At 38.5% G+C, this 20,275-nt stretch overlaps 1 protein-coding gene across 3 annotated transcripts in view; it reads left to right on the top strand.

The window, feature by feature from the left end:
- Positions 1-20,275, top strand: part of KCTD1 (potassium channel tetramerization domain containing 1) — a 148,321-nt gene that overhangs the window by 42,339 nt on the left and 85,707 nt on the right. The window contains exon 1 of one of the 3 annotated variants that reach the window (XM_019547274.1): positions 53-293. The exons of the other annotated variants lie outside the window; for them this stretch is intronic. The gene's annotated coding sequence lies outside the window, so the exon portion shown is untranslated. Of the gene's footprint in view, positions 1-52; positions 294-20,275 lie in introns of those variants that run through there. 3 annotated transcript variants of the gene reach the window in all.

The following is a 20,275-nucleotide window of genomic DNA, read 5'->3' as shown; positions in this document are numbered from 1 at the left end:
CCGCCCACCTCCTGCCCCCGGACGGCGCCGCCCCGCCGGTGAAGGCCGAAGCCGCCGCGCCGCCCAAGCGCGCCCTCTACGAGGCGGCGGGCTACCCGGCCGGGGCCGACGCCGCCTCGTCCCCCAAAAGACTCTGCCTCCGCCCCGGCGAGCCCCTGGACGCCGCCGCTGCCTCCGTGGTGGTGGTGTCAGTGAAACACGACCCCCTGCCTCACCTCCTCCCCGAAGCCAATGGGCACAGAAGCACCAACTCACCCACAGTAGTTTCACCTGCTCTTGTTCCCCCCACACAGGTAATAACAACAGCAACCAGAATAAGAATGAGAATAAGCATAATAAAAGGAGAGGGAAGGAAAAAAAAAAAAAAAAAAGCAGCCCCCACCCCTCCAAGCAAGTCTCTCTACACAGCCAGGCGCCCTGCCCGCCCGCCGAGCAACCAGCCGCTCCGCTCCCTGTCCCTGTGCAGGCATGAAAGAGTCCTGGTGCCACTCGCTAGACTTCCTTCTTCCCCCTCCCTCCTCTCCGCCCCTACATGCAGCTTGCGAAGTGCAACTGCGCTGCCTCCCTAGCTGCAAAGTTTGGAGCAAGGGATCTTTCCTCGCCAGGGAGAGAGGGAGGACGGACTGGCGGCGGCGGCGGCGGCTGCTGCTGCTGCTGCTGCTGCCCCAGATCGCTGCTAAGAACGAGATTAAACTCGGGGCTTCCCACAACAGTAGGATTAAGCAGCTCCACTCTGCAGGCTTCCTCCCCCCGCTTTTTCTTTTCTTTTTTCCCTTTTTGACTGGTAGATGCGAGTTGTGCAAGTCAGGCTCAAATATTAGATAAGAATTCTAGCTATCATTAGCGAGCCTGGTGTTCTTGATGTGCTAATGAACTCTTTAAATAACCTCATAAATGCAGGAAACAGCCAAGAGACTACTCAATTACACATTGGTAATGAGGGTGTAATTTTAAACTTCTGAAGTTAACAAGAGGGTTAATGTGGCAATTGCATTCATCTTGTATTTGTTTATTAAGAATAGCTCTGTTTCCTGGCAACCATTCTTAAAAAAAAAAAAAAAAAAGCAGCAAGAAAGTAAATTGGCTTTAGTTGTGCAGTCGCATTAGTTACCATAGCGTCAAAATATACAGTAACAGCCCAGTTGCTTGCCTTAGGTGTACCTTAACTCGGGAGTGAGATCAGGTTCTGTAGGTACGTGTCATTTCAGCTAGGCAGCTTGGTGGGATAGGTGTATGGATGCAGGCTGTGATGTATTCCTTAGGAGAACCCCCCCCCCCCTCCAAAACAGTACTCGCCCTCCACTTTCCAAAATCCCCTTGTTGGTTGGGATTTTGTTTTTAAACCATTCCAGCAAAATGACCTTAGTCCATTTAATTAAAAGACATGCTAAAAGAGTCCTTTTGCTGTTGACTTGGAGTTTGGAATTCACTCCAACCAAATCTATAAAACTTTGCAGTTATGTCGTGCCTCATAAAATACTATGTTTCAGGCAACAATTTTAATGTTGGATGTCATACATGATTACAGAAACCCTCTGACATTCCTGTGTCAGGCAATAACAGTCATTTCAGTTGTAGGCCTAAAAGAGCATGGTTCAGTGAACACAGGTATATGACATGCCTGAGCTGTTTCCAAAGTGGAAATACCAGTTTTGGACAAACTGACCCTTTCAAGCAGTTTGCCAGCTAATCAACCAGCCTGAAGGCTAATTGAAGTGGGGGAGGCCTTTCTGTGAATGCCTCTATAAGCATCTACATTCTCTGAAATACCTGTGACCTCTCCTTTCTGATGGAGAAGTTTTTGGCCACTTGAGTGGAGTAGTGTAGTTTGAGCTCCTGCTGTGTGTATCTGGTGTCTCTGAATAGCCCAGAGCCTTGATTATGTGCAGATAATGTTATTGTTCAGGCTCATTATTTCAGATATAAGCCAACTCTCTTCACTGTATTTTAACCCTAAACTTCCTTGTTCAATGGCTCTTAATGACTTGGAAAGAAATCTTAAAACTTCTAAATGAATTCCAAATAACTATACATGCGAATAAGGGAAGAAGACAGAATCTACTTAACAGCTAGATGGAGGGGAGCATGTGCACTTTTGTCAAGATGAATTGCCTTATCCTGTTGTAACATTAATAGCTTGATACTTTTATTTTATGTAAGTGTTATAATGACTGAGGAGAGGCCCAGCTACTGTACTGCTTTAAGTAGTTAAAACTGCTTCTGAGACGCAGCTAGTTTCATGCAGGAGAATGATGCATGTAGATGCATGTAGACATTAGACCCAGTCTGTCTTGAGTATAATAAGGGAAAACCAGCTGACTGTGCATTTTGAAGTGATTCTGTGATAATGCCCACCTTCATTCACCACTTGATGAGCGAAACAAACTTTTGAGTCAGTTGTGGAAAAAGATTAGTTTTTGCTTTCTTTGCAAAACTGGTTGATGCAAGTCTTGGCTGCTAGGTGGGAGAGGTTCCCCTCCCCTGATAAATCACATTATTTTCATATCTTTTTTAAAAAAAATAACACTTTTTTCACATGGGGCGTGACAAAATGAGAAAGATACTTTCTTCTCTGTTTACAAAGCAAGACTTTTCTTTTTAATAGAGCATTAATGTTAAACTTTTCTTTTTAACTACCTTTTTTATAGCTGTAATGATTGAGGTCCAGAGCATTTCCTGGGGAAATTAATGACTGTCTGGGGTTAATGGCCCAAGGCATTGCTTCTAGCCATCCACTCTCCCAGCTGGTCATTAATCCCCAGGAAATGCCCTGGACCTCAATCCTTATTGCTTAATCATAAACAAAGACTTTCCAGGCCTTATTACTGAGTAGACCTCATCAGGCAATGTGACACTAAATTACACTGTTGACAAATATTACTGATTTCTTGATAACTTGAAGGTTGCAACATAGTGCTTCTATTGACCTTTTACTATAAGCTAGATGCAAAGGAATAGATTTTGCCATCATTATTAAGTCAGGTACTACCCATGAATAAAGGGCCGACTCTGTGTGTGTGTGTGTGTGTGTTTCCACTGTTAGTAACTTTAAGCTTTAAGGTATAAAAAGATGAAACAAAAGTACCAAACTGAATTTAACTTAGGCTGGCTACAAACTTTAAATGTGTTAAGAGCTTGAGTAAGAATATTTAATTTTATGGATCTCTATCATTGCTGCTTCCATATTTCTTCCTAGCCTGGAGATGTCTTTTAGTAGTTGGTGTGCAGAATTGCTGGGGAGCTTGTTCCTGCGCCAGGGAAAGGTACATTAAATGTTCATCTTGACACATTATGATCCAGCCAGTTGCTTTAGGTTTCAGCGCTGAGAGGAGCATTATACAATGTACTTTAAACATACAGTACTGTACCATTATGCCATCCCTTTACTTCGGTCCTTATTTGCTCTGAAGTATAGCAATTTTCCTGCCACTGACAACAGTACTTCAGTTCAGCTTGATGACAGAGGGATGTAATTTGGATGTTCATCTCTCACATTATTGAAAGATGAACAATAGCTAAAGCTTTAAAGCTCTCAGTGTTGCAGTGTGGTAGGTGGTGAGGTTTATAGACTTGCTACGTATTGAGCTAAGTACAGGAGTAACATCCAAAAATAGGTCTAAGAAAGTAGATTGGCTTCTGCCACAGGGAAAAAATGCACATCTCTTAGGAAATGCTTCTCTGGTGCTGGCCCTGTAACCTGGTTGTATTCTCTAGGGACTTTTGAAGAGTTCCATAAATATCAAAATAATTCCATCTAGTCATTCAGGCCTCCTCAGCATTTGTATTTGTCATGATGGATGTTTTTAAGGTGTGCTCAAGTTTTCTGGTTTAAACCAGGACCAGCTCTCTGTTCTGGGAAATGTGACTTTTTGCTATCTTAAACCCATCAAAAGAAAGCCATATGTTGACAGGACTAGGAAGCTGGTTCTGATCTCAGGTTTCATAAAAGGAGGAGAAAAAAATGGTACTTGATCTAGTTGGTTAGTAATTAACTGAAGTAATGCATCTGGCTTCTGGTTCAGTTTTGGGCATGAATCTTTCTGCCTCATTTCTTTTCTTAAATGCATTCCATTGTCATAAAATGGTAAAATTGATGCCTAGCTTCTGAAATGTGTGTTGCAGTATGATATTACCACCAGGGTCTCCTTGTGCTAGATGCTGTCATACTGGATGAAAGTCACTTGTATTAAACTCCAGGTCAGGGTTATTACACACTGGTAGGTATCTGTACGTGCTCTGTACAATGGGGCTAGAAATTAGGCATGGTTTCAGTACAATAACAAAGACAAGATCCCTGTTTTAAAGGGATACTAAACATAAATATTCAAGAGTGGTGAAAGGAAATAGGCTGCTAGTTTTCGGTCTGAGTGTATTTACTTAACAGTTGCTACTGAGTTCACTGGGATCTAGTCAATACTGTACTCTTGTTTTGAGTCGTTAATCATTGTTCAGCATAAAATCTAGTGTTTGCTTGAGCACTGTCAACCTGGACAGTTCAGAACCTGAGGGAAAAAGTAGGTGCATTGTCTGAATCTGAAACTATCTCTAAGTTTCTCTTCAAGTTGTATGCTGTTTGGTTTTGTTCATGCAGGTTGGTTTGTCCAGGTTGGTTTGTCCAGGTTGGCTTGTTTTTTTTGTTTTTTAAGAGGTCTCCCTTTTGTGAGAAGAGCAGCACACATAGTAAGTGAGAAACTATACAGGGGAACCATTGAAACACTGAACAAGAGTTGTCAAGTGTATGAAGCAGATACACTGGGAAAAATGAGGAGAAAATCCTGGTGGAAACCTTTTTCCAATATGAAATGAAAGCAAAATTCCCATTCTCCCCAACAAGCCCAGACTGTTACCCAGTGTTTTTCTAATCTTATTTCACTTGTAAATAAATGGACAGGTCCTACACATAGCAATATTACAATCAGACAGAAGCATGCTTATTCTTGGCCTGTCCCTTTTAGCTTTTTTGTAGTCAGCAGAGTTTGACATGGATGTGACTGTTTCCTAAGACTAACGTGTTTTAACAGAATTGGAATTGGGTTAGAAACTTGGTAAGGCAATGGTGGTGATACTTATACTGAGATTGACAGATTTGCCAGCCCTCTGCTTGTTTTTTTCCATTTGTGTGCATTTGTTTTTTTTCAATCTTTCTTAAGTTGGCCAACATTTATGTACCTTCAGAATTTTCTGCCCTTTGAATCATGATCTCAGAGCATTTGCCAAACTAGTCACAGATAATTTTATTCTACATGGACACTTGTGTTTATTTAGTGGGAGGGAGATTGAATTAACTAGTTTATATTAGCAGTTTTCTTTTTTCTTTTAGCAAGACTACTATAACAGTTGTATTTTAATAGAGGCACTGACCAGTCTTTTGCTAAATGTATTAGGCCACCTGGTCATATTCACTTTCTGTAGGCTTGTATGGGACAAGCCTTCAAAAGGCTTTGATAAGAAGAAAGGAAAATTGATTTTGTATAAATCAAACTGAGGTGACCTTTCTAATACAGTTAAGAATGAAAACAGCATCATAACTGGAATGTTACATTGACACTCCTTTTTAGTATACTGCAGCATTGGAAATGATTAACTTTAAAGCTAAAAGGCACAAACTTAAAGTTACAGGCAGTAGAAAGCTTTTTTTTTTTTAAAGAACTCGGAGAGTGTGCTTTAAAAAAGCTTCTCATTGCTTTGCTCTCCTTCTAGAGAGCAAGAGATCAGAAACTGTTCAGTCTAATTGGTGAGTCTGTATGACAGGGAGCTGCCTTATTTCATGTATGGTGTAGAAATAAATGAGTGCTTAAACCCTTTGAAACACACCACTACTGCAAAAGCCATGGGCTGTAATTAAAATGAATATGGGGTTGTATTGTCTTGTGCCCTTGGCTATAAACTTGATAACAGACCATAGTACACCCACTATTGTGTTAGAAGCTGGGAGCTAATTAGCTATGTTTTAGATTTTCAGCCTCTTCGGAAGGCCTTCTGTTCATCTCTCTCTTTTCAGTTGTCCTTTTTTTTTTTTTTGCTTTTCTGTTTCAAAAGCATGCATACCCTTTGGTTGCAGAGGGGGGGGAAGAAATCATTAAGGGCACATTACCAAATATTGATGTGCCAATTAGTTTGTTTGTTTTTTTTACATTCTGTGTTTTGGATTCCAAGGAAAATTCTTGGTAACAGAATTTTATCTGATATAGAATAAATGTGTTGGAGTTATGATGGCAAAAGAGTGAAAAGTCGTCATGGAGGAGACACTCCATAAACCTGTTCTCAGCCCCATTTTTTGTGGGGGGGGAAGCAATGAGGATTTTCATAATAATAACATAATAGGGTGACAAGGGGGGTTTCCCTTGGCTGGTTTTGTGTTATCCATATGGGGGAAAAACAGCTCTTTACTGGTTTTTACAAATTCACATGCTCTTTGTACTCTGCCAACTCAAACAATTTAATCTGAAACCTTCAGACTTGCTCTGGATTTAATCCCTAAAGAAGACAAGTTCCTTTGAAGTGTTCTGAATACAATTTTTAATTTTAGAAATAATTGTTGAGCTCATGCTGTACAGATGCAGTGTATGAATTTCCACTACATTTTTAATATCATGAGACATGGTGCTCCTAATACATAGACATAGAAGAATGTGTACCTATTCGCAGCTGTGCACTTTTGTAATCAAGACAGGTGCATTTTAATTAAATAGAAATTCACTGTTCATTTGAGAGGAATATTTAATACATTAAACACTAGGCGCCCTTTCTTAGACTTGGAGCATCCCTTGGAAAATGCCAGTTTTTAGTTTTACTCTTTTTTCGATTACAGAAAAATAATAGCATAATTCTTCTGTTGCAAAGAACTCAGACCACAACAGGTCAGAATGTTTTTAATACTATGGATTCCTACTTGAAATTTCTGGGTGTAACTTGTGAATCATGTTTGCACACCAACAGGGCTAATATTGTGTGGAACCCTGTGACATCCTTGAAAGGATACCAAGTCACCATAGGGTGCCATGGCTCACTGGTCAAGAATCACTGTACGACTTAGATGAAAACACAATTATATTGCATCCTTAGAGTCTGTTGGTATCCCTTGGTACAGGGTCCTACAGAAATACCCAAGCTAGATCTGGCTGATAATAAGCAAGTATTAGCCTGAGCGAGAGCTGGACTAACATGACGGTGCTGTTTCTGATGCCCAAGCTATGTGAGTAACTGCACAGCTGTTTCCACCTTTTCCAAATTCGTTTTCTGCTTTCTGAAATTCAAGGAAACTAAATATAAACCCAGATGAAGTCCTCTTGGTTTAAGACTTAAAATGCATAAATTGGGAAATTAGTTATTTCCTTTGCTGCTTTTGGAGGGAAGCTACAAGAAACTGAAGCTCTTTCTGTAACTTTCTTGCTTCTCCTGCTAGGAAGCCCTATAACTCTAGGATTTTTTTCCCTAATATATGTGGGGGTCCTGAAATCATAAATCCTTTAGCAATGCAGTCTGTCTCCTCTTTGTGTAGCATGGCATGGTGAAAAAAGTGTCTAGCTTTTCAGCACTAGGAGACTAGGGAGCAAGAAGTTTCTCTTGTACTTTATAATAAGAGATGGGCCAAAGTCTGGAACTCTGCAGAGTTGTTTTTGAGAGGAAGAGAGCAGTGTCCTGAATGGTACAATTTTGCAGATGGCAGGGAAGACCAGGACTTGGTGTCTCCTTGATTTGTAGCCCCAGATTCTTCCTGGTGTCTGTGCGTAGTTTGTGGTTTTGGCTTCTGGGTGCAACGTGTTCCATCTTCTCTCTCCATGTCCCGTATGTTATAACTTAAGAGAGACAATTTTTGTAAAAGTTTTGACATGCATATGAACTAACTATTTAAAATCTCAAACATGTTTTAACAGCTTTGCTTTTAATCTGTGCATGTTCATTCTTGCACATTTAGAAAACTTAAGGGTTTGTGAGGAAATTCCAAGCAGGATTTCTCAATATTTTTTTTCAGTAGCATTAAGTCACTGAATATAAGCTACCTTTACTGACCTTTTTTTTTTGTGCCTACGTTAATTTTACATTATTTTACAGTATCTCTTTGAAAGTGGTAAAAAGCACTGCTTTGTTTGACTTAAGAACAGTGTGCCAAATGCTGTGGATGTGTTGAGTTGTTGAAATTAGGCCAAAATATATTTGAGGCTGTAGCCTTGTGTAATATGATATATTACCAAATAGGAAGCTTGGGAAAAGTTGTTAATAGGGGCTTTGATTTCATGAGTAAGGAGCACATGTTGAATCAAAAGCATTGCCTACAGTAGGAAATCTCCTTATAAGCATCAATGGATTAATTATCAGGCATTCCTGAGGTAACCAACATCACTTGGTAAAGAACCATTGAGAGTTTTGATCTTCCTCTCCTGGCTGGAAGTATGTGGAATGTGGTCTGGCTGGCCGATTGAGCAGTTTTGGAGTGGGTGGATGTGCAATGTAGGGATTCAACTCTTCTATTAAACCTGTGCATAAACAGAGAACTTTACTTCCAGCGTTGTCAAACTTGCATTTTTCACAAGAATATAATTTCATCTGAATTATCTCTGTGGTGTGTGCATTTGTTTGTTCATTCATTTTGGGGCTGGGGTTATGCTGCACTGAACTTCCCTCATTCCCAGTCTTAACCTATATTTGGAATACGGGTGACTTCCTTCCTTACCTTCTTTTATGAAGGGCAGATTGTTACTTTTTATGTACATAATTAAATAACAAAGAAGGTCCCCCATGCCATTTAGAAATGTGTAAGTAGAGTGAAAGTGCTCTAATTATCCCATACAGTCATTACATAATTGGAAAGAAACATAATGGTGATCATTATGGAGATGAATTTGAAGGTATAGATGGGGGCATATCATAATAGACAAACCTACCAGATACAGAATGAAAGTCCTTGAATGACCTATGTGTAAAGAATATATACACATTAGTTGAATCTAAAAATTTAGTTCTTGGATTTTATGACTTGCTTGTATTTTGCTCTAAAGCAGTAAGGTGTAGGTTTTTCTACAATACCCATCACTTTAAAATCTTAGTTAGCAAATATCTCCTGCATGTGATTGACTTGAAAATTCTGTTGTGCATTGTTTAGAATCAGCAAAACATGGCATTTGAAATGTTGATATTGTTTTAAGTTGGTTTGAAGAACTGAATGTGATCTTGGTATAAGAATTCTGTGTTGTTGTTTTTGTCTTGATAAACCTGGCTGCTAGAAATTCTGTATAGATGGTTATCATCAGATTTATTGTTTGACTTTTTTCGCTGCTGTTTCCAAAGTCACTTTTAAAAATTGAAAGGAGGACTTGAAAAATATTATTTTGGATGTTAGAATGTGCTCTTCAGTGCCAGATTAACCAAGAAGATTAAGGAGCACTTAAACTGTGAACACATTTTGCATTTGGCTTTTAATTTGTGACTCTTGTTAATGAGGTCCTGGTCAACATGCAACTCTACTTTTCTTAGTTAATCCACAAATGTTAGATAGGCAATATCTGTATAATACTTAACAAGTTACAAATTCACAATTATTGCAAGCCCTACAATTTTAAACACTTATACATTATTATATGTGTGAAAGCACACTCAATTTGCAGTGAAGTTCAATGCTGGGTATGATGTCAGCAACAGAGTTATGTTCTGCAATGTTGCACCAAGAAAACATTCTTCAGCAGAGATTGCAACACAGATATTGCAGTTTACAGCCCACACACAAGAGCCTTCAGGTAAAATTATCTAGAAACAAATTATAAACAAAAATGAAACAGACTAATATGCTTTCGTTGTTAAACAAGAAAATGTATAACTGTAAATACATTTAGCGGGGTGGAGAGAGACTGGATTTTATCCTGCTTAGTTCTGACAAATCAAACTGGTATTTGCAGCATTTGCCGCTAAGGATTCTTTATGTGACTTCTCAACTAAGCTTTTCTTTTAAACTTATACTGAAGACTTTATTCTCATTTTTTGGGGCATTCCATATATTTGTAAGGCAGTCTTTTTTTTTAAATCTCCAGAAAATTGTTCAAATCATCTTTTGTTGAGGTATCTTGGATGGATGGATATACATTATTTAAACAATGTATCCATCTTTTATTTTGTTAGTTTAACCAGCAATATATTTCCTCAAATAAAACATTTAATTGTTGAGTCTTACATGTTGATATCTCTCTCTGAAGTAAGTCCTGGTTCCAGATTAATACCATTTTTATGACTGTGTCCATTAAAAAGTACTTTAAACACAAACTGTTCTGTTCATTCTTATGCATTTTTTCAAAAATGTAGAAATTGGAGAATGCTGAAGTACAACTAAGGACCAGTCCAGGTTCATTATCTCTAATGAGCAGGCATGTCATGTGTCAAAATAAGCCCTTGTTTTCTGTTACCAACTATCTGAGCTGAAACTTTTGAACTGTTTAAATATTGCTGAGTCTACTGTTTTTTATTTACAGTCAGTGATTACATTGGTGCATGGAATTAGCAGCATATTCTTTCACTGTTTAAGTATTTATTTCTTGGCACAAGTAAGGAAGAGACTGGAATTTTTCTTTCTTTTGTCTGTTAGCAAGGCAGCTAAAAAAGACCCCTATTTCATATTTTGAATTTTAATTGGTCATTATTATTACCTCAAAGGAGTAGCTAAAATACAAATTATAGGAAAGTAAGGTGCTGTTTTTTCCAGGCATAAGTACCCTAAATATAAAAAGCAACTCAGACCTGCAGTACTGAATGAAGAGTGTAGTATTAATTGTTGCACAATTAATGACAGAAAAGTCTCAAGAGCTTTTTGCCTGTTACTTTAAATTCCAGAGATGTGAAGCCATTAGATCAAGTTCATCATCCTGCAAAGACAAGTTATAATCCACCAACAAATGATGTAACATTGTACTAGACGTCAAATTACCACTGAACAACTTAGTAGCTGTTAATTTAGTGCACCAACATATTTATTTAAATATCATGCCAACAGTAAACCAAACAGAATGGTTCTTTCAACTGTTGTGGGCTTTATGATGTCAGTGACCCTGGTAGCAAATCTGTAAGTCAAGACCTAACACTTGTGCACTGAAACCTTAATAGAAGGGTGGCAACAGTCTGAAATGAGCGTAGCTGCAGTCAGAAAACCGACTGCACAACAATAACCCCTTATTACCTAACTTACAGTACTACATGCTGCTCTGTCTTTGGTTATCATCACTGCTTAGTTCGGTGACTTTTTTCTTTTTTTACTGTTTCTAGCTTTGTCATTTCTGCTGTGTTCTGAGAGCATTAATTCCATTCTGGCTCATGAATAGAATTATTACAGCTGAAAATGTGTCCCATATTCTGCCTTCAACAATATTGTACAATTCCACCACCTTGGAGTCCTTTACTTCATGCAAATCTTCAGTTAAACTCTCCCTTAAACTAACTTTCAAAATGTAAACAGATGTAGTAGGTAAAGTTGGGGTTTTGTCCTTGAGTTCCTTGCTGCTCTTTGCTCATCATCTTCCCTCACCTCCTTGCCCCCTCAAATGAAAAAATCTGTGGATCTTCTTTCACTCTCTTCTGTAGTAGTAACAGTGATCTGACCCTTTAATTTTTTTCATATTCTGAATTCAGTTAATTTGGGGGAGTTGTGGAGGAGGGGAGTGTTTAAAAAAGGGCTTGCTATCTTTCACAAAAAAACAGAGTCCTGTGGGATTGCTGTATTTTGGAGTATCTGTGTAACCTCATTGCTGCTTTGTGATGTGTATGAGAAGGTGAGGGCCAGAAGAGAGAGAAGGAAGAGTGACAACTGCTGTGAGAGTATGGAATGGAGCTACAGGAAAACCAAGTGCAGCATTTAAGAGAAAAACTAGACTGAAGTGATGCACCAACCAGGCCCGTCCTTTGGTCTGAGTACTACTTTCTGGGTGACAGCCCACCTGACTTACTTGAAACCATAGTGCTGATGGGCTGTGGAATCGGCTGCAGTCAGCTTTTCCCAGTGGGAGACAGTTGGCTTGCTTCTTGCTTGAAGATCTTAAAAGTAAAGGGGAGTTGATAAGGATGACTAATCACCTGTCCCCACTCAAAATACATTTGTTAGGGACTAAAACAATGGTGGGTAGATGGGATTTGTAGAATTAGAAGAGCAATGAGGCTTGAGGAAGAAGAATGAGCAAACGGTGTTTTTTCATTTATTTTTTTTCCCAAGATAGAGACATAAGAGGAAAATCCAAAAGAAAACTCGCTTGATACTTGAAATAAAGTATTTATTTCCTTTGGCTATTGATGTAAAGCAGACTGAATATATTGCATTCCTGCCTCTTATGCATATGGCGTTTAAGATGTTTCTTCTCTGACCTGGAAAAAAAAGTGAAATTAAAGAAGTGGATCCCCATAAAGTATGGTCCAAGTGTTGGAAAGATAACAAACTAATTTTTTCCTATTGTAGTCTCTATGCCACATAAGGGTAGCACTTTATATTTACTTCTAATAGAGAATGAACCAGTTTCCTCAAGCTACTTGAAATATTCCTTGTAAACTAAGTGTCTGAATCAATTTCTCATTGACATTTTATTTAAACTCCATAAGGAACTGGGGAAGCATGTTTCTGATCAAAGTACTTTATTACTAGTGATCTACTTAAGTCTTCAAATCAAGATACTGTGTAAAATTGCTGAAAAGAATGCCAGCACCTTCCTGGTTTGAAATCAAACCTTACTTCTTCTGGATATCAGGACACATTTAAGGTCACTCTTCTTGGAAGGAGTGTGAGATGAGAGCATGAGTGAGATCAGAGATAAGAGGAAGGCAGACTTATCTGTGTGTGTGTCCTGCTCCCCCCCCCCCTTTTTAATATAGACCTCTCATTCTTTCATTTAGCAAAATACTAGCATTAAACTGCTTGTCTTTGATGACCAAATACTTTTCTGGTGTAAGTACTTTGTATGCTAAGGCAAGTATTTTCATTATTTAGTGAATTCCTATGTTATTTGGCAACTTTGCATGTTTCAATGGTAGATTTGTTAAATATAGAATTGATTATTTCTTAAATGCAGATATGATTGTTACCCAAGCAAAAGTTTCCAGTTGGGTAAAGTGATAGCTTTAAAATTGTAGCTGTAGGAGTTATCATGCTAGTGTCAAAAAAAAAGAGTGCTAAACTATTCTAATTTGCAGCTATATGTTTTTTTCAATGGTTTTCTAAATAATTCATAAACCTTTTAAAAAATTTGTACCTAGCCGTTATCACTGTTCTGAGAAGTCTTTACCTTGTAGCCCTTAATCAGTAAATCTTTTACAAATCCAGTCTTGTCACCATCAAATACCATACCTCAAGCAGAGAGAGACTTTAGATGTTTTGACTCCCTTTCCATCACATGCATGCTACTGAAGCATGGATTTCTATTGACTGTGGTAAATAAAACTGTTTTTGTTCCTTGATTACTACAAGCAAATGCTGTGTACAGTACTGTAAAAGAGTAGTATTGTGTTTTGGCAAATGATAGACTATAAACATGTCATTTAGCTGATAAAAGCTGAAGTGTTTAAAAAGATATGGTGAAAAGCTATGAAAGTGGAGATTCTGGTACTCACTAGAATATGTGTACACACAGGCTAACGATATATGTTCAGTGCCATAAAAATAAAAAAAGAATAGTTCTTTCAGAATTAGGAAATAGAGAAAGTTGTTACCAGGAGGCTTGGAGTTGTGGGGCAGAATGACACTAGAGAAATACTCTGGCCAGAGACAGATGTGCTTTTCAAAACACTCCAGAGGATGCAAATATTTGCGGCCAGAAAGTTCTTCAAAATTGTCTTCAGAAAAGAGGAACATTTATGAAGCTCTTTATTTTAAGTACTTTCTACAACATCTGCATCCTCTGGCATTTCTCAGTGTTCTCCTGTGTTCTCACCTGTCCTTGGAAACCTGCGGATACCTGGTCTCGAGGATGCAGGGATTCCTGATTCCAGGGGGCTGAAGAGCACCACTACTGCATGCCTTCACAGCCAGTTCAGGGCACCCTAAGAGGGGCCACACTTTTGCATGGTGCTGAAGTACCCTGAATTTGAAATGCTGTGGGATTTGGATTTGCTGCACTTCAAATGCATGTTGGTTCCTACCCTCAGTGTTATCTAGAAAATTGGTAGTGGGACACCCACTGTTTCAGTTCAAAGTCCTTAGTACAAAATGAAAGCCAGTTCTGTTGTGAACTGGAAGTTCAGATATTCAAGGAGCTGTTTGGTGGTTCACATGAATGAGTTAGTAGATTTAGTCCCTTTAAAGTGGACAAGTATCCACATAACAAACTCTTGCAACTGACACTAATTGTCACTCTTGTTGGCGGTCTCTGTAGGGAGGTAGAGTATTAAGTAGGCATTGAGAATGGACTACACTCATCCCTAGAGGCCCTTTCCTTCAGGTCAGGGCATGCTGACAGCAACGTGAGGAAACTGGCTGTGCAAAGGCTTTTTCTGTCCCATGGAAGGTCTTGCCGGTTGTCAGTGAGACACCCTTCAAAGGTAGCAGACTGTTCCCAATTTGAGAAAAAAATAATGCTAGTTACCAAATTCTCACTCTTTGTCAGTGATGAAAAATATGCATAGTTAGTCCCTGCCCTTGATTCTTGCTGTCCCAGATATACAACTAGCTTAATTTTTATAATAATTTTTGTTCAGTTATTGCTTATTAGTAGAGGAATTTATTTTTTGTTTTCCTCCTTGTTCAGCATGGGGGCCTTTTGGTCCCTCAGATCCTTGTTTCCCTTCATGCCTTTCATTTCTGCCTTGGGTAAAAATTATTTCCAGCTGAAATTCCATTCCAAAGCTATAGTAAGTGACCCTCCATAGTCTGACATCAGTAGAGTCCTAAGGACAAGAGCATGTTTCTTATTCAGTCTGCCTAACCTCGCTCACCTCCATTGTGGATGTCCTGAGATTCACTGTAATAAGTGCCATAAAGTGACTTGAATACAGTAAATTTTAAGTTTTCTTCTTACTGTAGTTTCACACAAATAAGTACAATAATAAAAAAGAAAACACTTTTTCAGACTTGATGTCAATACTATAAAGCTATAGAAAAAAGTCCATCCCCCCCCCCTTTTTATTGGCATCCCACAATAGTAACATAGAAGCAGTCAAGTTCACATTCGATAGAATACAAACTATAAGCTGCCTGGACTCACTAGGGATGAGGCCGGGGAATGGAATGAGGGGGTGAAGGGAATGTAATATGACAATAATTAAACTAAAACATACATTAAAACTAAAAGGTAGCTTTTTTTTTATACTTGGTATATTATCTATTTTAGTAAACCATTTTTAATATTCCCTGTTTTGGTATATTCCATATTTCATTAAATCAGCTTGTCTTCAGAACAAGCAGGAGGAGTGTTTATTTCAGTGGGTGATATTTTAAAGCCTAAAGAGCTTTACTTGGCTTAGAAGCTTATCTAAGATATTTGCAGAATTTGAATATTTCCATGGTAGTAGTGATGAAGAATTAATTGCATTCAAATGCTTGTCTAACTATCCCACCTATACAGCTACTCCAACAAAAGATACCACCCTAAGAAATCCTTGGTCCTCACATTATCTTCATTGTCAGTTTTACTGGCAAGTCCTTTGCAGATTTGAAATCCTTTTATCTCTTGTTGCTCAATGTGTAGGGTTGCTGAATCAATTAGTTTCTTAGTCTAAATCTGTAGATAGATAACTTGTGTCCAGGGTTCGTTCAAAAACTTTCTATGTTAATATCTTTTTTTAGTACTCTTCAGAGTCAACATTTTGACATGTCACTGGGGTTATCTGTCTATTTTTTTTGCTGGCAGCAGGTTTGGCTGCTTTGGCCTACTGTAAAGGACACAAAGAATTAGACCAGATAAGTTAGTAAAGTTGTCCTTTATTCAATGTGTAAAATAAATAAAAGAATAATTGACTTGAAATAAAAATAAGATTTTTTTTGTTTGTTTCTGAAATAGGTGATCACAAATAGGCTTGCATTGGAATGATAGTGTATTTGTAGAACAGCTTTTGGTATAATTATAAGTGAAATTTTTGTCATTTTTCTCCTCAAAATTCCAACTGAAGCACACTTTAAAAAGAAAGAAAGAAACTTAATGAGATCCATCTGGTGTATATAAACCTTTCACATTATATGATTATATTGATAAGTAATGTACTGTATGGGGTAGATGGATCTTACTGCTTACTCTTTAGAGTAGAGTTTTATGAGGCTATATAAATACTGAAAGGAACTGTGAAAAGATCTAAGATTAAAAACCAGAAGAGTGACTATACAAACAGTATAAAAATACTAATTTCCAATATTGTATTTTTGGGCTTTAATATGTGATTGGGATTTCACCTAAGTGGTATTTGGCATAATGTCAAAATTGTCCTCATAAAGATGCTCTTCCAAATTGACTGGTCTGATTAAGATGACAGTTTTAAAGGTAAATTATTCTGTTCTGAACTTGCCACACTGAGGACTAGAATCACTCCAAGTACTGTTGACCCATCTTTTTATTCAGTAAAATTTACACTTCTGCAGCATTTGTCATGGAGTTTAAGCAAAACTTAGGAGCCTGCATTCCTTATTGACCACCCTTTCTGTTTGTTAAACTTCTCTGCACTTATCCCTTTCCCAAGTTTGGTAGCTGAAATGTGTGGAAACTGACCAGAAGATGGGCATGTATCATTTAAAGCGTATAGAAGAATTGCTTATATGAAGGGTGTATGGATATTTTTAGCAATCCGTTTTTTTTAAACAGGAAAATACTTAAGGGCCTTCACACTTTCATGTTTTAGTAGCCTGAGAAGCTGCATCACATCACTTGTAAGTCTAGCTGTACAGAACTGGAGCTGTTTTTTTCTTGTGGTGGATATCCTACTGTTGAGACTGTGACTGACGTAGCAACAAAATATGGCATTTGATATTTTGAATCGGTCAGTCTTCCTTGAAGGTGATTGGGTGCTCTCCTGCAAGTACTTATAACTAGTTGGATGCAAGTTTGCCTGCTAAATTCTGCAATTGGAGAAGACAAAAGAAACATTCAGTTAACAACTTACAAAACCCTCCAAAAAATTTAAGCTTCCATAAATTAGTCTGCCAATTCCCAGTCTGTTTTGACAACCACATGTCCCAGATTGTAACATGGCTACCACAAAACCCTACTGAAAGATAGAATCAAACCAGGGTGGGTTTGGAGGGTCAAGCAAGTGACATTGAAGAATTTGGTGTTGTCATGCAGCTTTCTGGCTTGAGTATAATTTGAAAGTTTCTTCAAAATCGAGCTCTGTGTGTGTGGTGGTGGAAGGGTGTTAAACTAAATTGCTGATCTGAGATGGTTGTCTATGCTGTGGTGGACATGTTTTCAAAAACTTTTAAATAGTAGTAGTGCTGCTATGAAGCTTCCTGAATAATGGAGGGAGAACATCATTTCAAGCATTAAGGTTTAAGAAACAGTCTGGTATTTTACTAGACAGTATGAATGCTGAAGAGGCATGTATTTAAATATGAAAAGAGATCAGAAAAAAATGGTACTTTGTGAATCCTGTTGGAATTTTTTTAAAAATCACGATGTTGGAAGCCTTCCTTTTTCTAGTTGTTGGTAGCACACACTAGGGCAGTTATGCTCCCTTTGGAGAAGCATATCGACTTCACTGGGAGTTGCTTTGATGTTTAAGATTTGTAATTCTAAGGAATTTCCACAAGCATTTGCTAGTATTTGGTAGTATGGGCAAAACTGATGTTCTGAACTAAAAATTGAGCTGTTAGCCAACCTCTGTTAGCTTTACCAAAAATTGGCATGAAACTGATGAGATTCTCCATAATTTCATTGTTACAAAGAGAGATTTGAGTAACAGATTTATGTAATGTGAGCATTAATCATAAATGTGATCCTGTGGGTCTTCACAAATGGCCAATTCCTTGCTAATTGGTCTCATGTCAGATGGCTTCTTCAAGATCCTTTCTGAGTATTGATTTTAATAGAGTTGGAATGCCAATAGCTGAGTTGCTCATACAATTCCTTTAGCACCTAGACCTTACGTTCCCTATCCAGATACTGATCTGTTTGTCTTGGGATCAGAATACAGTGCAGATAAGATTCATCTCATTCTACACCATAGATGCTGCCTTTGATTACACTGGTTAATGAGGCAACCAGAAGGTAGCGGTGTACTTGGCTGCTTTGCACTGCACAGTGGCACACCACAACCAGAGTATGTAGGTGAGTCTAGTCCATGTTTCCTAACTATTGTGAAATCCTATTTTCTGTAAATATGTGAACTTGCTTTTAAGTATGAATTGTTAAAGTATACTTGCTTCGTGGTAGAACTGACCCTGATTTCTATGGGATTTTTGAGATTTACTGTAGTTTGCATAATATGAAATGCAGTTTTTAACATGTTTCACTTAAGTTACTTTAAGTCCTCTGCTGTGTGCTTAATCAAGATTCAGAATAATGATGTCTGCATTTCATAATATGCTGCTAGTGGTAGGTCATTACAAAATAGTTGTAAAGCCTGGTATAGATTTAAAGATTCTATATTTGATAGCTATAGTACACAGCTTGGTTCTACTCTCTCTGCTATAACTTGGCAGTTAGCTTTCTGGTCTCCCAAATGCAAGGTCTTGGGTTTAGGACTCCTTGTCTGCCCTGGCCCAGGTGCCCTTGGCTGCATGCCCATTTCTTTCTCTCAAATGCCTTTCCAATCTGCCATTATGAAAACATGTTCACTTACTAATGTGCTGCTTTAAATATTCTTTGTACTGAGAAGCAAATCTACTTTTGTTGCAATCAGAGCTAAGAATCAGCTCGAGGTCACTGTGTGGTACTGTAGAGTTCACTGACCACATTTTGCTTCTAGCAGTCCTAGCTTTGGCCTCTTTACACAGATCAATGCCAGGCTAACCTTGTTCATTACTACCACCAAGTCAAAGCTCTGCTTCTCCTTTTTAATTTAGCTCAAAATGGGAATAATATAACCAAGCACCAGAGTGGTAAAAGATCCAGGTGTAAGGGAAAACGGGTCCTCAGGTTTTTTTAAAGTAATGACACCAAGCAGTGACAGGATTTCAGGTGGAAGGAACTAGCTTGCATTAAACCCTTATACAAATCAATAGAACACCTTGGCTAACTGATTTCCAGTTTGAATTCATTCACACTACCTGTTCTGTTCAATTCTTTTTCTTTTCTTTTTTTTCTTTCCAAGAGAACTATTTTGCCGATATTTGAAATGCTTTCAGTTATATTAAACTCAAAAAGTTTTCTTGAGTTTTGTGGTCCAAAAGTAGCTCCCTTTTGTCTAATGCTTTTTGATGTTCCTGAGGTGGTAGTAATGAATGTCAAAAAATAACAGCACCAGTCGAGCTCTTAGTTACTTTTTACTAGCTATCCAAATCCTCCAGGAACTTTTAGTTATCAGGTTTTTTCTGTTTGTGGTTAAGCAAAGAGCCTTAACAGGAACGTGGTATTCTTGGTAGAGTTACAAAGTGTTAAGCATTTATAGAATCGTAGAATCGAGGGATCTCAGTAGGTCTTTTAGTCCTCTGCTGAAATCAGGACTATTTCCAACTAGATAATTCCAGCCATGGCTTTGTTGAGCTAGGCCTTAACCTCCCAGGATGGAGACTCTACTATCTCTCTGGATAACCTGTTCCAGTACTTCACCACCCTTCTAGTGAGAGAGTTTTTCCTAATATCCAACCTAAACCTCCCTTGTTGCAACTTGAGACCATTGCTCTTTGTTCTGTCATCTGCCACCACTAAGAACAGTCTAGCTCCATCCTCTTTGTAATGACACTTCAGGTACTTAAAGGCTGCTATTAAATCCCCTCCTTAGTCTCTCTTCTGCAGATTAAATAAGCCCAGTTCCCTCAGTCTCTCCTCAGCAGTCATGTGCCTCAGCCCTCTAACCATTTTCATTGCCCTCCACTGTACTCTCTCCAACTTGTCTACATCCTTTCTATAGTGGGGGAAGGGCACACTAAACTGGACACAGTACTCGAGATGCGGCCTCACCAGTGTAGAATAGAGGGGAATAACTACTTCCTTTGCTCTATTGGCAATGCTCCTACAAATACAGCTAAGTATGCTGTTAGCCTTCTTGGCAACAAGGGTGCATTATTGATTCATATCTAGCTTATTGTCCACTGTAACCCCCAGGTCCTTTTCTACAGGGCTGCTGCTTGGCTAGTCTCATGCCTGTAGTGGTGAATGGGGTTGTTCCGTTCTAAGTGCAGGACTTTGCACTTGTCCTTGTTGAACCTCAGAAGCTTTCTTTTGGCTCAATC

Source organism: Crocodylus porosus, unplaced genomic scaffold (assembly GCF_001723895.1).
Source record: "Crocodylus porosus isolate Cpor-Errol unplaced genomic scaffold, CroPor_comp1, whole genome shotgun sequence".
Lineage (NCBI taxonomy): Eukaryota > Metazoa > Chordata > Crocodylia > Crocodylidae > Crocodylus > Crocodylus porosus.
The sequence above is the reverse complement of the archived record's forward strand: the minus strand, read 5'-3'. Positions and strand labels throughout refer to the sequence as shown.